Source organism: Eriocheir sinensis, chromosome 16, assembly GCF_024679095.1.
Source record: "Eriocheir sinensis breed Jianghai 21 chromosome 16, ASM2467909v1, whole genome shotgun sequence".
Lineage (NCBI taxonomy): Eukaryota > Metazoa > Arthropoda > Malacostraca > Decapoda > Varunidae > Eriocheir > Eriocheir sinensis.
In genome coordinates, this window is record NC_066524.1 from 12,170,674 (window position 1) to 12,183,173 (window position 12,500).

Sequence of the window (12,500 nt, forward strand, 5' to 3'; positions counted from 1 at the left end):
CATCCAACATCGGTGGACGTTCCTGATGCGCACCATCCCCGGCATCAGTCCACTCCTCCGACCACTGGAAAATGCCGTCAAGAATGTATTCTTGCCGGCGCTGGTGAAATCTCATGCTTTGGGGGAGGAGGAGAGGGATATGCTAGCACTTCCCCCAAGACTGGGTGGGATAGGGATCACCAACGCTGAGAAGCTGGCTGATAAGGAGAACCAAAACTCCATCAGCCTTACCAGGTCACTCATCAACAGGATCAGCGCTCAGGAGGCAGAGGGCGAGATAGACCAAACAGAAATAAGAGATATTAAAAGAAAAATCTCAGAAGAAAGGCAACATGCCCACAGAAATGGGCAGAAAAATACACACAGCACAGGAGACAGGCGCCTCTAACTGGCTAACGTCATTACCAATCAGAGCAAAGGGCTTCAGCCTCAACAAACAAGAATTTGTCGACGCCATTGCTCTGAGATATGGCTGGCCGATTGAGGGACTGCCTGATCTCTGTGCATGTGGATCACCAAATGATGTCACCCACACCATGACATGTCTGTATTCGACACGATGAAGTGAGGGATCTGACAGCCAGCATGCTCGGGGAGGTATGCCAAGACGTCACTACCGAGCCGGCACTGCTTCCCCTGGACGGCGAACACCTTCGTTACAGGACAGCCAATACCTCACAGGAGGCACGGGTTGATGTAAGTGCCCGCGGATTCTGGGTGCGCGGACAGCGGGCGTTCATGGACATCCGCATATTCGACCCGATGGCTGCCTGTCACCGTGAGCTGCCCCTGCAGGCCGCCCACCACAGGAACGAGCAGGAGAAGACAAGGGCATACGGTGAAAGAATCCAACATGTGGATCAGGGCAGCTTCACCCCCCTCGTCTTCACCACATCCGGCGGGATGGGTCCCAGGGCCCAATGCTTCTACGCACGCCTCGCGGAACTAATCTCAGAAAAGAAGCATCAGGCAAGGAGCCACGTTGTCGCCTGGATGAGGTGTCGCCTCTCGTTCTCCCTGCTCAGGTCGGCCATCCTATGTCTCAGGGGCACCAGACACTCTGGCCCAAAAGCCACCAACATCTCCAATATGGACTATGAAGCCACAGTGGTGGAGAGTGACATTAGGGTGGGTCGGGAGTGACTTGAGTAGGGAAGGAAAGGGGGATCTAGACGTAACAGATGATAGGTGATTTAGTGTCAGGTAGTATTAGTGATATGGTTGGATGCCACAGGTCATTAGCGAACAGAGTTGGGGCTAATGACCTCCAAGCTATGGAGCCCTCCATGATTATGTGTCGGGAAAATAAACATGGGTGGAGGTATCATTTATGTAGTAGTAGTAGTAGTAGTAGCAAAGTAGTAGTAGTAGTAGTAGTAGTAGTAGTAATAACAATAATAATAATAATAATAATAATAATAATAATAATAATAATAATAATAATAATAATAATAATAATAATAATAATAATAATAATAATAATAATAATAATAATAATAATAATAATAATAATAATAATAATAATAATAATAATAATAATAATAATAATAATAATAATAATAATAATAATAATAATAATAATAATAATAATAATAATAATAATAATAATAATAATAATAATAATAATAATAATAATAAGAATAATAATAATAAACATGGAAATTTAATAATAATAAAAATAATAATATCCAACCTCTTCTCTCTCTCTGATTACGTTTAAAAGTCAAGCATTTCCTTTCAATGACTAATCCCTCCTCCTCCTCTACCATCTCTCTCTCTCTCTCTCTCTTCCTTCTTTCGAATCTCTTTTCCTCAACTTTCCTATCCTCTCTACCTTTCATTATTACCCTTCCTTCCTTCCTCCTCCTCCTTCTCCTCCTCCTCCTCCAATTACTCTTCATTTTCTTTTCCTTTCTGTATATTCAAAAAGAAAAAGAAAATTAAGACAAAATAATGAAGGCAAGAAGAGTTAACAAGAATAAGAAGAGAAGGGTAATAAAATGAAAAATGTGAAGAAGAAGAAGAAAAAGAAGAAGAAGAAGAAGAAGAAGAGCAAAAACAAGAAGAGGAAGAACAAAACGAACAACAACAACAAAAACAACAACAACAACAAAAACAACAACAACAACAACAACAAAGATGATGCGGTGAGGCTTGAGTAACTAAGTAAGTCAGATTAAAGAAGAAAGATTCCAGAGAAAAATGTAAATGAATGTAAAAAAAAAAAAAGGAAAGAAAGGAATACGTGGAAAAGATTTACTGATTGTGACGTTGACGACACCGGACACACACACACACACACACACACACACAGAGAGAGAGAGAGAGAGAGAGAGAGAGAGAGAGAGAGAGAGAGAGAGAGAGAGAGAGAGAGAGAGAGAGAGAGAGAGAGAGAGAGAGAGAGAGAGAGAGACGAATCAGGAATAAAACTTGCCGGAGAAAAAAAATATTCCTCGCACTGAGATCAAGTGAAATTGCACCTGCACACTCTTCCTCCTCCTCCTCCTCCTCCTCCTCCTCCTCCTCCTCCTCCTATTCCTTCTCCTCCTCCTCCTCCTCCTCCCACTCACACCTTCTCACTCGTCTTGCTTCACGATATTATCTTTAATGACATGCAAATTAGTTCGTTTTTTTTATCATCTATTTACGAGTATGTGTGTGTGTGTGTGTGTGTGTGTGTGTGTAAAGGGGGGGGGGCAGGTGTACAGAGGTGTGTTTAGGTGCGAAACGAGTGTAATTACAGGTAGAATAGGTATATCGGCTTTACCAGGTGTGTGTGTGTGTGTGTGTGTGTGTGAGAGAGAGAGAGAGAGAGAGAGAGAGAGAGAGAGAGAGAGAGAGAGAGAGAGAGAGAGAGAGAGAGAGAGAGAGAGAGAGAGAGAGAGAGAGAGAGAGAGAGAGAGAGAGAAAAGGAAAGATAAATATAAATGAAAAGGAATATGAAAATCTGAAATGAATGAAAAAGGAGTAAGACAAAATAAGAAGAACCAGCATCAAAGGAGGAAGAGAGATGAAGGAATGGGAAGGAAATAAATAAATAAAAGGAAAGACCGAAAACTGGAGAACTGAAGGTAAGAGGAATAAGAGGAATGCGAAGAGCCAGTGTCAAAGGAGGAGGTGAAAGAGGAAAAACAGGAAGAAAAGAAAGAGAAAAGAAAGGAGGAACCAAAAGGAAAGAGAATGACAATAGGAAGAAAAATATTAAGGAAAAAATGAAAAGAGAAAAACTGAAAGAAATGAATGTAAGAATAATAAGAGAAATGCGAAAAGCCATTATCGGAAGAGGAATAGAAAGAGGAATAACAGAAAGACAGGAAGAGGAGAAAGAAAAGAGCAAAGAAGGAACCACGAAAGAACAGCATGACAAAGAGAGGAAAGAAATTAATGGTTGGCAGAAACAATAAAAAAAAGAGAGAAAATGAACAAAAAAAAATTTCTCTGTAACGAAACTGCAAAGAAGAAACGGAGCGAAAACAAAACTAACGAACAAAGAGAAATGGAAAGAAAGAGAGGAAGCAAAACGAAACGAGAAAAACGGAGGGGAAGGAAAAAATAAAGCCAGAGAAACAAAGATAGATTGAGGCAGTTGTCTTGTATGGTCATAAAGGAACCTGTAAAGGAAGGAGCATAAAGGAACAAAATAACGAACAGAGGAATGAATGAATAATAACCAATAACAAAAAAAATTAAGGAATAAGATAATAACAAAGATAAAAAAAAATATTGAGTGGTATAATTTTCTTCCATCCTAAATGAAGCTAAAAAAAAATCAAATAAAGGAACAGAATGAGGAAAGGAGGAAGTGAAAGTAAAGAATGACTGAAAAAGAAACATTAAATATGAACAAAGGAAAAAAACAAAAAAAACATTGAAAGTGGTATAATTTCCTTCCATCCTAAATGAAGCTAAAAAAGAACTCAAATAAAGGAACAGAATGAGGAAAGGAGGAAATGAAGGTAAAGAGCGACTGAAAAAGAAACAATTAATATGAACAAAGGAATAAAACAGAAAAAAAACATTGGAAGTGGTATAATTTCCTTCCATCCTAAATGAAGCTAAAAAAGAACTCAAAGGAAAAAACAACAGAGAAAGTAAGAAATGAAGGTAAAAAAGAGCGAAAATTAATAAACAAAAGAAAAAAAAAAACATCGAAAGTGGTATAATTTTCAACTCTAAATAGAAATGATAGAGGAAAAGAACTCAAATAAAGGAAAGGAATAAAGAAAGAAAAGGACTAAATAACAAAAAGAATGAAGAATAAAAATAGGAAGAGAAAAGAAAACAAAAGGATATCGTTTCTTCAACTGAACTAGAGTAACTAAGAAATATAGGAAGAGTAAAGATTAAAAAAGGAGTGGTACAGTTCTCTTACCTTCGACATGAGCTTGCAAAAGCTCAAATATAAAGGAACAGAACGAGGAGAGGAGAAAGGAAATTACTGTAAAAGAACAAATTAACAAAAAAAATAGAAAAGAATAAAAAATACATAGAAAGTGAAACAGTTCTCCTCCACCCTAAATTAAGCGTACAAAGGAGCGAACCGAAATGAACAGAAAGTCGAAAGGAGGAAAGGAATGACTGAATAGAAGAAGAAAAAATCAAAACGAAACCGAAAGGATCAATGAAAACAAAACAAAAAATAATCAGAAAGCACAGAAAGAAAGAAAGTGTATTTCCACATTAATGAGTCGGCTGGAACAGGAGGAAGAGGAGGAGGAGGAGGAGGAGGAGGAACAGAAACACACACACACACACACACACACACAAGAAAACAACACCAAAACCAAACAATAAACAACCAAGACAACGACCAAACAATAAAACAGCACAAACAAACAAACACACGTAGCACAGCAAGACCCACAGGTTTCTTCCGCCCTAATGAGTCCGGGTTCACAGGTAAGCAAAGAGTGAGTAACGAAGGCTATTACACCTGCGATCCGAGGGCATTACCTGTCACTAATTGCTTCGCCGGGTAACAACAGGGAAGGCTGAGTCGCTGAGTAGGAGTTAATAGTGGCTTACCTGGCGAGAGAGAGAGAGAGAGAGAGAGAGAGAGAGAGAGAGAGAGAGAGAGAGAGAGAGAGAGAGAGAGAGAGAGAGAGAGAGAGAGAGAGAGAGAGAGAGAGAGAGAGAGAGAGAGAGAGAGAGAGAGAGCGAGAGAGAGAGAGAGAGAGAGAGAGAGAGAGAGAGAGAGAGAGAGAGAGAGAGAGAGAGAGAGAGAGAGAGAGAGAGAGAGAGAGAGAGAGAGAGAGAGAGAGAGAGAGAGAGAGAGAGAGAGAGAGAGAGAGAGAGAGAGAGAGAGAGAGAGAGAGAGAGAGAGAGAGAGAGAAGAGGAGGTGGAGAAACGAAAGGAAAAGAGAGGAGAGGAAGATAAAAAAAGGAAAACAAAAGGAAAAGGAACAGGAGGGAAACAACAAGAACCAAGAAAAGCAAGAGGAACGAAAGGAAAGGAGAGGACAGAAGAGGAGAGGAGAGGAGGAGCAGCAAATTAAGTAGAAATTACGAGAAAATAAAAACAAAGAGAACAGAATAAAACTTAAAATAAAAATTAAAAAAATAAAAAAATGAAAAAAGGAGGAGGAGTAAGAGGGATATAAAGAATAACAACAAAAACAGATCAAATGAAGAAGAGGAAGCGAAAGAGGAGAAGGAGGAAGAGGGAGAAAAAAAATAAGAACAGCAACATAATCAGGAAGAAGAACAAGAGGAAAACAAAGAAAAATATGCAAAAGAGAAGGAAAACAACAAAAACAAGAAAGAAAACAAGAGGAAGAACACGAAGAAAACAACAAGAACACAAAGAAACAAGAGGAGGAAGAACACAAAGAAAACAACAAGAACACAAAGAAAAACAAGAGGAAGAAGAACACAAAGAAAACAACAAGAACACAAAGAAAACAAAAGAGGAAGAACACGAAGAAAACAACAAGAACCTCATCCTCATACTGATAGTCTTTTAGCTCTCAAATTCCGCCGCCATGTTGCCTCTCTTTCTATCATCTATCGATATTTTCATGCTGACTGCTCTTCTGAACTTGCTAACTGCATGCCTCCCCTCCTTCCGCGGCCCCGCTGCACACGACTTTCTACTCATGCTCATCCCTATACTGTCCAAACCCTTTATGCAAGAGTCAACCAGCATCTTCACTCCTTCATCCCTCACGCTGGTAAACTCTGGAACAATCTTCCTTCATCTGTATTTCCTCCAGCCTACAACTTGAACTCTTTCAAGAGGAGGTATCAGGGAATCTCCCGAAATTGACCTCTCGTTTTGGACACTCCTTTGACCTCTGTTCGGGAGCAGTGAGTAGCGGGCTTTTTTTTATTTTTTTTACGCCCTTGAACTGTCTCCTTAGCTGTAAAAAAAAAAAAAATTAGGAAGAACACGAAGAAAACAACAAGAACACAAAGAAAAACAAGAGGAAGAAGAACACGAAGAAAACAACAAGAACACAAAGAAAAACAAGAGGAAGAAGAACACGAAGAAAACAACAACACAAAGAAAAACAAGAGTAAGAACACGAATAAAACAACAACACAAAGAAAAACAAGAAGAATATGAACAAGAGGCATAAGAAGAGGCTTTGGCGCAATTTGTCTGGTGCAGGGCGGGAAGGTTAAATCTGGGCAATAATTTGGCGGGAATAAGGCGGCGCGAGGCATTATTAGTAAAGTTTAGCCTTCCATTGAGGAGAAAACGAAAACAAGAATAAAAAATGGGAATGGTAAAGCTCCCCGCAGTCTCTCTCTCTCTCTCGCGTGGGGTTATTTTTTTTTAATCGTAGTTAATGGTTTAAAGGAGGAAACATGGGAACAAAGAGGCATGAAAGAGCAGGCAAGAAGTAATTAGTAGAGTTATCAAGAGTGGGTACCTGTTTCATTATCATCGGGGCTGTAGCTCAGATGGTAGAGCGCTCGCTTAGCATGTGAGAGGTACGGGGATCGATACCCCGCAGCTCCAAAACAATAATGTCGTTATTTTTAGTCCTTTCTGGTGCAGTGTTCGGCATGCCAAGCAACAAATACGAAGGCCGGGGTTCAAATCCCGCAGCCCATCCAGCTGTACACCCTCCCTTTTGGGCTGCATAAATGTGTACCTGAGGAAACCTGAGGAAGGTAAAACTGTGGTAACCCGGATGTCACACTGGCCCTTTATCCCGGGGTGATGGGTTACTTCCCACCACAGGCTCAAAGACCAATGTTCAGATGAGCACCAATAAAACGCGCAGCTTTAGTGTATGCCCCTGACTTTCTCTTCACATACATCAGTGATTTTACCAGGCAGTTCAGTACAGATTAAAGTACTTGCTGTATGCACGCAAGGGAAGGTTCAGTTCGCATCTGTCGCAAAAAGGTAAAGAGCTATGCGATATTTAAATGAAGGGACTGGTGGATGGGGGAAGGGATGGTGATGGGACTGGTGGATAGGGGAGGGGATGGTGATGGGACTGGTGTATAGGGGAAGGGATGGTGATGGGACTGGTGGATAGGGGAAGGGATGGTGATGGGACTGGTGGATAGGGGAAGGGATGGTGATGGGACTCGTGGATAGGGGAAGGGATGGTGATAGGACTGGTGGATAGGGGAAGGGATGGTGATGGAGCTGGTGGATAGGGGAAGGGATGGTCATGGGACTGGTGGAAAGGGGAAGAAATGGTGATGGGACTAGTGGATAGAGGAAGGGATGGTGATGGGACTGGTGGATAGGGGAAGGGATGGTGATGGAACTGGTGGATAGGGGAAGGGCTGGTGATGGGACTGATGGATAAGGGAAGGGTTGATGATGGAACTAGTGGATAGGGGAGGTGTTGATGATGGGACTGGTGGATAGGGGAAGGGATGATGATGGGACTGATGGATAGGGGAAGGGTTGGTGATGGGACTGGTGGATAGGGGAAGGGATGGTGATGGGACTGGTGGATAGAGGAAGGGCTGGTGATGGGACTGGTGGATAGGGGAAGGGATGGTGATGGGACTGGTGGATAGGGGAAGGGCTGGTGATGGGACCGGTGGATAAGGGAAGGGTTGATGATGGGACTGGTGGATAGGGGAAGGGATGATGATGGGACTGGTTGATAGGGAATGGGTTGATGATGGGACTGGTGGATAGGGGAAGGGATGGTGATGGGACTGGTGGATAGGGGAAGGGATGGTGATGGGACTGGTTGATAGGGGAAGGGATGATGATGGGACTGGTGGATAGGGGAAGGGTTGGTGATGGGACTGGTGGATAGGGGAAGGGATGGTGATGGGACTGGTGGATAGGGGAAGGGATGATGATGGGACTGGTGGATAGGGGAAGGGATGATGATGGGACTGGTGGATAGGGGAAGGGATGATGATGGGACTGGTGGATAGGGGAAGGGTTGGTGATGGGACTGGTGGATAGGGGAAGGGATGGTGATGGGACTAGTGGATAGGGGAAGGGATGATGATGGGACTGGTAGATAGGGGAAGAGATGATGATGGGACTGGTGGATAGGGGAAGGGATGATGATGGGACTGGTGGATAGGGGAAGGGTTGGTGATGGGACTGGTTAATAGGGGAAGGGCTGGTGATGGGACTGGTGGATAGGGGAAGGGATGGTGATGGGACTGGTGGATAGGGGAAGGGATGGTGATGGGACTGGTGGATAGGGGAAGGGCTGGTGATGGGACTGGTGGATAGGGGAAGGGTTGGTGGTGGGACTGGTGGATAGGGGAAGGGATGGTGATGGGACTGGTGGATAGGGGAAGGGTTGGTGACGGGACTGGTGGATAGGGGAAGGGATGGTGATGGGACTGGTGGATAGGGGAAGGGATGGTGATGGGACTGGTTGATAGGGGAAGGGTTGGTGATGGGACTGGTGGATAGGGGAAGGGATGGTGATGGGACTGGTGGATAGGGGAAGGGTTTGTGATGGGACTGGTGGATAGGGAAAGGGATGGTGATAGGACTGGTGGATAGGGGAAGGGCTGGTGATGAGACTGGTGGATAGGGTAAGGGATGATGATGGGACTGGTGGATAGGGGAAGAGCTGGTGATGGGACTGGTGGATAGGGGAAAGGTTGGTGAAGGGACTGGTGGATAGGGGAAGGGCTCCTGATGGGACTGTTGGATAGGGGAAGGGCTAGTGATGGGACTGGTGGATAGGGGAAGGGATGGTGATGGGACTGGTGGATAGGGGAAAAGCTGGTGATGGGACTGGTGGATAGGGGAAGGGATGGTGGTGGGACTGGTAGATAGGGGAAAGGCTGGTGATGGAACTGGTGGATAGGGGAGGGGCTGGTGATGGGACTGGTGGATAGGGGAAGGGTTGGTGATGGGACTGGTGGATAGGGGAAAGGCTGGTGATGGGACTGGTGGATAGGGGAAGGGCTGGTGATGGGACTGGTGGATAGTGGAAGGGTTGGTGATGGGACTGGTGGATAGGGGAAGGGCTGGTGATGGGACTGGTGGATAGGGGAAGGGATGGTGATGGGACTGGCGGATAGGGGAAGGGATGATGATGGGACTGGTGGATAGGGGAAGGGTTGGTGATGGGACTGGTGGATAGGGGAAGGGATGGTGATGGGACTGGTGGATAGGGGAAGGGATGATGATGGGACTGGTGGATAGGGGAAGGGTTGGTGATGGGACTGGTGGATAGGGGAAGGGTTGGTGATGGGACTGGTGGATAGGGGAAGGGATGATGATGGGACTGGTGGATAAGGGAAGGGTTGGTGATGGGACTGGTGGATAGGGGAAGAGATGGTGATGGGACTGGTGGATAGGGAAAGAGATGGTGATGGGACTAGTGGATAGGGGAAGGGATGATGATGGGACTGGTGGATACGGGAAAGGTTGGTGATGGACCTGGTGAATAGGGGAAGGGTTGGTGATGAGACTGGTGGATAGGGGAAGGGATGGTGATGGGACTGGTGGATAGGGGAAAGGATGATGATGGGACTGGTGGATAGGGGAAGAGATGATGATGGGACTGGTGGATAGGGGAAGGGTTGGTGATGGGACTGGTGGATAGGGGAAGGGCTGGTGATGGGACTGGTGGATAGCGGAAGGGATGGTGATGGGACTGGTTGATAGTGGAAGGGCTGGTGATGGGACTGATAGATAGGGGAAGGGTTGAAGATGGGACTGGTGGATAGGAGAAGGGCTGGTGATGGGACTGGTGGATAGGGGAAGGGTTGATGATGGGACTGGTGGAAAGGGGAAGGGATGGTGATGGGACTGGTGGATAGGGGAAGGGTTGGTGATGGGACTGGTGGATAGGGGAAGGGATGGTGATGGGCCTGGTGGATAGGGGAAGGGATGGTGATGGGACTAGTTGATAGGGGAAGGGATGATGATGGGACTGGTGGACAGGGGAAGGGTTGGTGATGGGACTGGTGGATAGGGGAAGGGATGGTGATGGGACTGGTGGATAGGGGAAGGAATGATGATGGGACTGGTGGATAGGGGAAGGGATGATAATGGGGCTGGTGGATACGGGAAGGGATGATGATGTGACTGGTGGATAGGGGAAGGGTTGGTGATGGGACTGGTGGATAGGGGAAGGGCTGGTGATGGGACTGGTGGATAGGGGAAGGGATGATAATGGGGCTGGTGGATACGGGAAGGGATGATGATGTGACTGATGGATAGGGGAAGGGATGATGATGGGACTGGTGGATAGGGGAAGGGATGATGATGGGACTGGTGGATAGGGGAAGGGTTGGTGATGGGACTGGTGGATAGGGGAAGGACTGGTGATGGGACTGGTGGAAAGGGGAATAGATGATGATGGGACTGGTGGGTAGGGGAAGGGATGATGATGGGCCTGGTGGATAGGGGAAGGGTTGGTGATGGGACTGGTGGATAGGGGAAGGGTTGGTAATGGGACTGGTGGATAGGGGAAAGGATGATGATGGGACTGGTGGATAGGGGAAGGGTTGGTGATGGGACTGGTGGATAAGGGAAGGAATGGTGATGGGACTGGTGGATAGGGGAAGGGATGGTGATGGGACTGGTGGATAGGGGAAGGGATGATGATGGGACTGGTGGATAGGTGAAGGGTTGGTGATGGGACTGGTGGATAGGGGAAGGGTTGGTGATGGGACTGGTGGATAGGGGAAGGGTTGGTGATGGGACTGGTGGATAGGGGAAGGGATGGTGATGGGACTGGTGGATAGGGGAAGGGTTGGTGATGGGACTGGTGGATATGGGAAGGGATGGTGATGGGACTGGTGGATAGGGGAAGGGATGGTGATGGGACTGGTGGATAGGGGAAGGGTTGGTGATGGGACTGGTGGATAGGGGACGGGATGGTGAAGGGACTGGTGGATAGGGGAAGGGTTGGTGATGGGACTGGTGGATAGGGGAAGGGATGGTGATGGGACTAGTGGATAGGGGAAGGGATGGTGATGGGACTGGTGGATAGGGGAAGGGATGGTGATGGGACTGGTGGATAGGGGAAGGGATGGTGATGGGACTGGTGGATAGGGGAAGAGTTGGCGATGGTACTGGTTGATAAGGGAAGGGATGGTGATGGGACTGGTGGATAGGGAAAGGGATGGTGATGGGACTGGTGGATAGGGGAAGTGCTGGTGATGGGACTGGTGGATAGGGGAAGGGATGGTGATGGGACTGGTGGATAGGGGAATGGTTGGTGATGGGACTGGTGGATAGGGGAAGGGCTGGTGATGGGACTGGTGGATAGGGGAGTAGCTGGTGATGGGACTGGTGGATAGGGGAAGGGTTGGTGATGGGTCGGGTGGATCTGGGAAGGTTTGGTGCTGGGACTGGTGGATTGGGGAAGGGATGGTGATGGGACTGGTGGATAGGGGAAGGGTTGGTGATGGGACTGGTGGATAGTGGAAGGGATGATGATGGGACTGGTGGATAGGGGAAGGGTTGGTGATGGGACTGGTGGATAGTGAAAGGCCTAGTGATGGGACTGGTGGATAGGGGAAGGGATGGTGATAGGACTAGTGGATAGGGGAAGGGTTGATGATGGGACTGGTGGATAGGGGAAGGGTTGGTGATTGGACTGGTGTATAGGGGAAGGGTTAATGATGGGACTGGTGGATAGGGGAATGGCTGGTGATGGGACTGGTGGATAGGGGAAGGGATGATGATGGGACTGGTTGATAGGGGAAGGGCTGGTGATGGAACTGGTGGATAGGGGAAGGGTTGGTGATGGGACTGGTGGATAGGGGAGGGGCTGGTGATGGGACTTGTGGATAGGGGAAGGGATGGTGATGGGACTGGTGGATATGGGAAGGGATGGTGATGGGACTGGTGGATAGGGGAAGGGTTGGTGATGGGACTGGTGGATAGGGGAGTAGCTGGTGATGGGACTGGTGGATAGGGGAAGGGTTGGTGATGGGACTGGTGGATAGGGGAAGGGTTGGTGATGGGACTGGTGGATAGGGGAAGGGATGATGATGGGACTGGTGGATAGGGGAAGGGTTGGTGATGGGACTGGTGGATAGTGGAAGGGATGATGATGGGACTGGTGGATAGGGGAAGGGTTGGTGAT

At 46.7% G+C, this 12,500-nt stretch overlaps 1 non-coding gene across 1 annotated transcript; it reads left to right on the plus strand.

Annotated features, from left to right (window-relative positions):
• The first annotated feature begins 6,891 nt into the window (after positions 1-6,891).
• On the plus strand, positions 6,892-6,964 carry Trnaa-agc (transfer RNA alanine (anticodon AGC)). Its single transcript has one exon. It is a non-coding gene; the product is annotated as a tRNA-Ala (tRNA).
• The last annotated feature ends 5,536 nt before the right edge of the window (positions 6,965-12,500 follow it).